Consider the following 6,327-nt stretch of genomic DNA (forward strand, 5'->3'; position numbering starts at 1 on the left):
AAAGTAATATATTTAATTTAATAAAGTGCATAAAGTCCGGTTATGTGATGCTATATCATCACATGACTTGATTCTGTTATGCCCATTGGAATACTCAGGTCAGATGACCAATCTGACCTGAGTTGTATAGGAAGTATGGCGGAAGCGACAGCGCCAGCCATGAGCGGAGCGGCGCCATAGTGATGCGCCCATTGGCGCGCCCCCGCCATGCGGCCCACGACGCCGATCGACGTGAAGAAACACGTGACCGGCGCCCGGACGTTGCATCGCCGCGCGGCCCATGACGCCGATCCACGTGACCACGCACGGTATTGCTTTGATTAAATTGAATATATATTTTAATTCAACCTAACCTACCGTCCTTTATATTGGTTATTAACCTTAGTTTATATACACAATTAAGTTGGGGGATATACCCCTACTAGCAACAGAGCGCAGGTGCTTTTTGTTTTTCTCTGTATTTCTACTCCCTTGGGGATATACCACTCCCAGCACCAGCGGCTATTGACAGCGCCCTCCATCAAATTATTTTTCTCCCATTTTTTTGCCTTGTAGTGCTGTGCTCAGAGAGGTAGGATAGATTAATATGAGTGAGTCAGCAATTCCAACAGGATGTCTTTTTATTGAGCTGCAATGAACTTCTGACTGAAGATGTTGATTGGTTAACTGGCATTAAATTTGAATAATCACAAAAAGAAAAAATTGGGCATAAAGGATGAACAAAGGCAAGACAATTTGCTACAGTTCACACCACAATGGAATATTCAATATGCAAAAGACAATTAATTTAAATTACAAAAGAATGTCAGAATATCATTGGATTCACAGATGAACATATTAATTAGAATCACAAATATTTGAAAGAGATCATTGGAATCACAGTCTATAATGTGGTCATGAGGAGAGTAATGAAAAAATACATTCAACAATAACAAATACTCATTTTCTAGCTTTCCCTAGCCAAGGTATGTCAATTTTCACTGGTAATAAACATTGGAGCTCTGGTATACTTCTGCAGTGCCACAATGTGTCAATGGGGGATTGGCACACAGATGTATGGGGAAATCCTGGATGGTAACGGGGAATGTTCACAGTTCTATCCAAAAAGGATGTACAGATTGAGCCTCCCTCATCGTTCCTGTTTCTCTGCCTAAACGGAGGATTAGTCATGCCTAAGCGATAGCTCAGGTTGTTCAGTTGTTGCACGGACAGGCATGGACAGGCATGAATACATATGCAGCATGCAATACACATCTTCACCACTGGGTGGCTAATGCTCCACCAATCCAGTACTATAGAGCGAATAGTGACAGATCTACAAGCTCTGCAAAATGGTCCATGCTGAATGTAATGTTACTGTATACTGTAAACACAGAACAATGGTCAGACAGAGTCAATTTAAAAAAAAAAGAAACCAATAAATCAATCAATAAAATTAGTGTATACAGACGCAAGCGAATGTGTTAAAGCAATGGTCCATTGATGTTAAGGTTATATGAGCGTCCAAGTCCGGTAGACTAATCAATAAATAAAAATAATGTATACAACGTGTTAAAGCAATGGTCCATTGACGTTAGGCATACAGTGCTGTATGTCACCGTCCAAGTCTTGTAGCCAATACAGTAAAACCCATGGGAAGGGATCACTGCTTACATTTACACATGAGCTTGTGTCTCTATCACCAGGAATCGTGGCAAGCGGTGAAGTGTCCCACACCCCATGCTCAGAGTCCCAGGTTTGATTCCCAAAGTGCGAATGCCTTTGTTTTTTTTGTTTTTTTTCTTCTTGACCATTCATTTTTATTTTTTACAACATTCATATCTTTAAGAACCTTACGTTCAATAGAATTATGCACACAGGAAAAGACCTGTTTCCATAACTAACTGTCGGGGCGTCTAACACGCAAATCCATAGCACAGTACTGTACTGTTTAATGTACATTCACTCTGGCCCTCTCTAGTCCTTTACCCCAACCAAAGCACTGTAGTATCAGTTCTTCATTTACATATTGTGTTGGCAATTTATTGACTGTAAACTGGCCTCTTTGTCTGAAAAGATCAGTCTCTCAGGGAAGGGGGAAGGGTGAGGGGAGAGGTGGTGAGTTCCAGGACGCTGTCGAAAATATTCGCTCTCTGACAGGACACAAAAAAAATGAACCAATAAATCAATAAATAAATAAATAAAAATAGTGTATACTGATGCAAACAAATGTGTTAAAGCAATGGTCCATTTACGTTAGGTTTATGTAAGCTATAAAATTAAATTAAAATGGACTTAAAGCTAAATATCTCCAGTCGTCTGGGTCCAATCAGCTCAGTGCGGGGTTGTTATGGAAGGGGAAATGATTAGCTACCAGAGGATACCAACCCCAAGTTTCTGTGACCCCCACAAGGCTAACAGCAAGTGTTGTAACCCATGGTGGGTCTGAATTAACGGGCCCATTATAGTCTACGGGAAAATGGGTCCACGTTGCATCCCAATTTCTCAGGTTCTGGGTGACTCAGAGACTCAAAACCAGTACCATACGAAAAAGGAGACTGTTGGCTTTCGGGGCAGACAGGACACTAGTTTATGTGACACCACAAAGGGAAATGACAAGCAACTATGTGTCGGATCCCCTCCAATTGTCCGCCCAGCTTGCACAGGGTGCGGGGTTTCTGGCTAGTTAGAAAATACTGTACAGAGATGCTAAGCACAGGGCATCCAGGAACTTTGGGAGGAGCTTTTATTTCTCCACATTATACTTATAAAGATAACACTTGCAACTGTAGCCTTTAGAGCAGAGTACGTTACAAGCTGTTTGTGCTACTTAGTACTCAAATAGAAAATAGTGTACAGAGAAACTTAGGGAGGTGCTTTTATCTCTCCCCATTATACTTATAAAGATAACACTTGCCGCTGTAGCCTTTAGAATGTCTCTGTACAGTATTTTATATTTGAGTACTAAGTAGTACAAACAGCTTGTAAAGTACTCTGCTTTGTGAGCCTCCGTACGACTAGGCACACCGCCTTGTGCCCAGGCATGCTGCGACTCTGTGATCGGGACTAACGCCATAGACAGCATAGATGAGCGAGGCTCCATCTGTAGCTAGCGAAAGGATGGTACTGTTTCTTGACAGATTTAACTCACTTAACAATGAGGGTCTTTTTGGTGGAGCAAACTCTGTCTCTCTCCAGTTAACAGGGCTTTACTTAAACTTGTCACAAGCTCAGTCTTTCAGAATGAATGTCTGCATTGCATCCAAACACCCGCTGACCCGGGACTTGGCTCTCCTGCAGCACCCTGCTGCTTACACTTATGCCACTCTCACCACCCAGCAGCTGGCACTTGTCCTCAGTTCCTGCTCTGCTCCACGTTTAGCATGCATCCCACCCAGTGGCGTCATGAGGGGGGTTCGGGGGGTGCGGCTCACGGTTCCGGTATGAATGGTCGACCATGTTATAGTCGACATTGACATGGTCGACATGGACACATGGTCGACACATGAAAATGGTCGACACATGAAAAGGTCGACATGAGTTTTTTTACTTTTTTTGGTGTCGTTTTTTGCGTAAAGTGACTGGGAACCCCAATTAGTGCACCGCGTCCCCTCGCATGGCTCGCTTCGCTCGCCATGCTTCGGGCATGGTGCCTTCGCTACGCTACCGCATCGCTCGGCACAGATTACCGTTCCAATCGTAGTCGACGTGGATCGTAAAGTATGGAAAAGTTCCCCAAAAGAAAAAAAAGTAAAAAAAATCATGTCGACCTTTTCATGTGTCGACCATTTTCACGTGTCGACAATGTGTCCATGTCGACCATGTCAATGTCGACCAATAGTGGTCGACCTAATGACTGTCGACCATAACATGGTCGACCATGTGAACGGATACCGCGGCTCACACCCGGGTGTCACCCTTCAATGGGGTGACACCAAAACGAGCCGCATACAAGGTCCGCACACCTCCTCCTCCCTTGCACCAAGTGCCGCGCATCCGCTGACCCCAGCCCTTTTAGGTGCAGGTGTTTTGAGTCCGTCATTGATCCGTTTTTGTGTGTTTAAGGGTTCCGCATATTGCCGGCGGTCAGGACCGCATGTAGGTAGTAGGGACAGAAAGTTAGGATCCCTTTGCTAACCTCTGCATACTACCTACATGCAGTCCTGACCCCCGGCAATATACGGAGCCCTTAAACACACAAAAACGGATCAATGACGGACTCAAAACACCTGCACCTAAAAGGGCTGTTAAACATTGCTTTACTAACCTCCGTTTTTTTCACAGGTATTAGCGCTTTGATATCTATTCAGTGCTCCTATTCATATTTTAATATATTTTTTACCCCCTCAGTGCTCGAAGTGGGCCAGTATACAACGGTATGGCATACCGGCACTTCGAGCACTGACCCCCGCCACCGCCTTTCAAATTCTGCGCTGTCAAGCACTGGAACCGATCCGCGGGAGATTTTAAATGGTGGCGCCACGGTCATAGGGACCGAAGGCCATATCCACATCACTGCTGCGGCGGGCTTTCTCCCCTTCGCCGCCGCTGCCGCCCACGTCCTCCGCTGCTGCAGCCCACGTCCTCCGCTGCTGCCTGCCGCCCACATCATCCTCCACACCGCTGTCCAGGGCCTTCTCCTCGTCACCGGCGCTGCCCAGGGCCTTCTCGCGCAGCTGACTTCAGCCTCTGCACTACTGCCAACTACAGCCTCGTCCGCTGCTCATTAGGTACTGTCCCTCTGTCACTCTCCCTCTCCCTGCTGTCACTGTCTCTGTCACTCTCCCTGCTATCACTTTCTCTGTCACTCTCCCTGCTGTCACTCTCTCTGTCACTCTCCCTGTTGTCACTCTGTCACTCTCCCTGCTGTCACTGTCCCTGCTTTCACTCTGTCACTGTTACTGCTGTCACTTTCACTGTCACTCTGTTCCTTCTGTCACTCTCCCTGTCCCTATGTCCGTGCTGTCACTCTCCCTTTTCCTAAATTTTGGATCATACTGTGTGGGGTAATATGAATTTTAGATCATACTGTGTGGCATATTGTGAATTTTAGCTCATTCTGTGTTGCGTAATGTGAATTTTGGCTCATTCTGTGTGGCGTTAAGTGAATTTTGGCTCATTTAGTGTGGCATAATTTAGAAGGGGCACCAGTAATAGATAGTATAAGGGGTCCTACTATTGTGGTGCATAATGTGTATAAGGGGTAGATGGAAGAGGACATAATACAAATTGAGGATTCGTGTGTGTATGTGGGACAGGATGAGGGTGATGTGTGTACTATCGGACAGTGATGATGTTGATGATGATGTGGTTTGTCTAAGTCATCCGCCGGTGGTGGCAGTTGTTGACCGTGATAAAAAGAAAGACATTGGATGCCTGGGCATGAGACCAAAAAAGCCACCTCTTGGGTGTGGGATTATTTTTACCCCAATCCTGACAATGTTTATGAAAGCATCTGCTCCATTTGTGAGGCCAAATTTAGTAGAGGTAGGAACGTTAGCCATCTAGGCACCTCCTCCATGTTAAATCATTTGCGGCGAAGACATTACATTTATTGTACAATATTATAATGCAATTAACACCTCATCATCAACACCCTCAGAGTAATTACTTAAAGGAGGAATTCCTTCTAAAAAATTGTTTTGTGGGGGCCCAAACAAACCAATCATTTGAGCCAAAAGTGACTGTCCCTGTCGCTGAAATGATTGGTTTGTTAAACTGTGCATATCCTGTTTAATATATACAACAGGACAATTACATCTTGCACCTTATTTCTTTGCATTAAGTGCTCTTTGGAGCATTTTTTGGGCATAGTTTCTAAAACTGCAATCCTGTCTGCTACTGCAGTGCCACTCCTAGATGTGCCAGGTGTTTGTGCCGCCCATTTCTGTCGCTTAGCTTAGTCATCCAGCTACCTTGGTGCAACCTTTTGGCCTAAACTGATTAAAAACAATATTGTGAGCTGCGAGGTATTCAAAATAGTCTGGAAATGAGTGGAAATGAAAGTTATTGAGGTTAATAATACTGTAGGAACAAAAATAGGCCCAAATTCGGTGATTTTAGCTGTTATTATAATTTTTTTTTTAAAATTAGAACCAAAACCAAAACACACAAGGGCAGTTTTGGCAAAACCAATCCAATACCAAAACATGGGAAAAAAACCAAAACCCCGAAAAAATGGGCAGGCGCACATATCTACTAAGTATTCCGTGTGGTGTGAAGCGGAAGGAGATCCATGAAGGGGGTGTGGGGGGTGGGGTGACACCATGAGTTACCACACCAGGTGACACCAACCCCAGTGACGCCTCTGATCCCACCACCTCCTGTCTCCACACAACTTCTCCTTCT

This window comes from Pseudophryne corroboree, chromosome 7 (assembly GCF_028390025.1).
Source record: "Pseudophryne corroboree isolate aPseCor3 chromosome 7, aPseCor3.hap2, whole genome shotgun sequence".
Classification (NCBI taxonomy): domain Eukaryota; kingdom Metazoa; phylum Chordata; class Amphibia; order Anura; family Myobatrachidae; genus Pseudophryne; species Pseudophryne corroboree.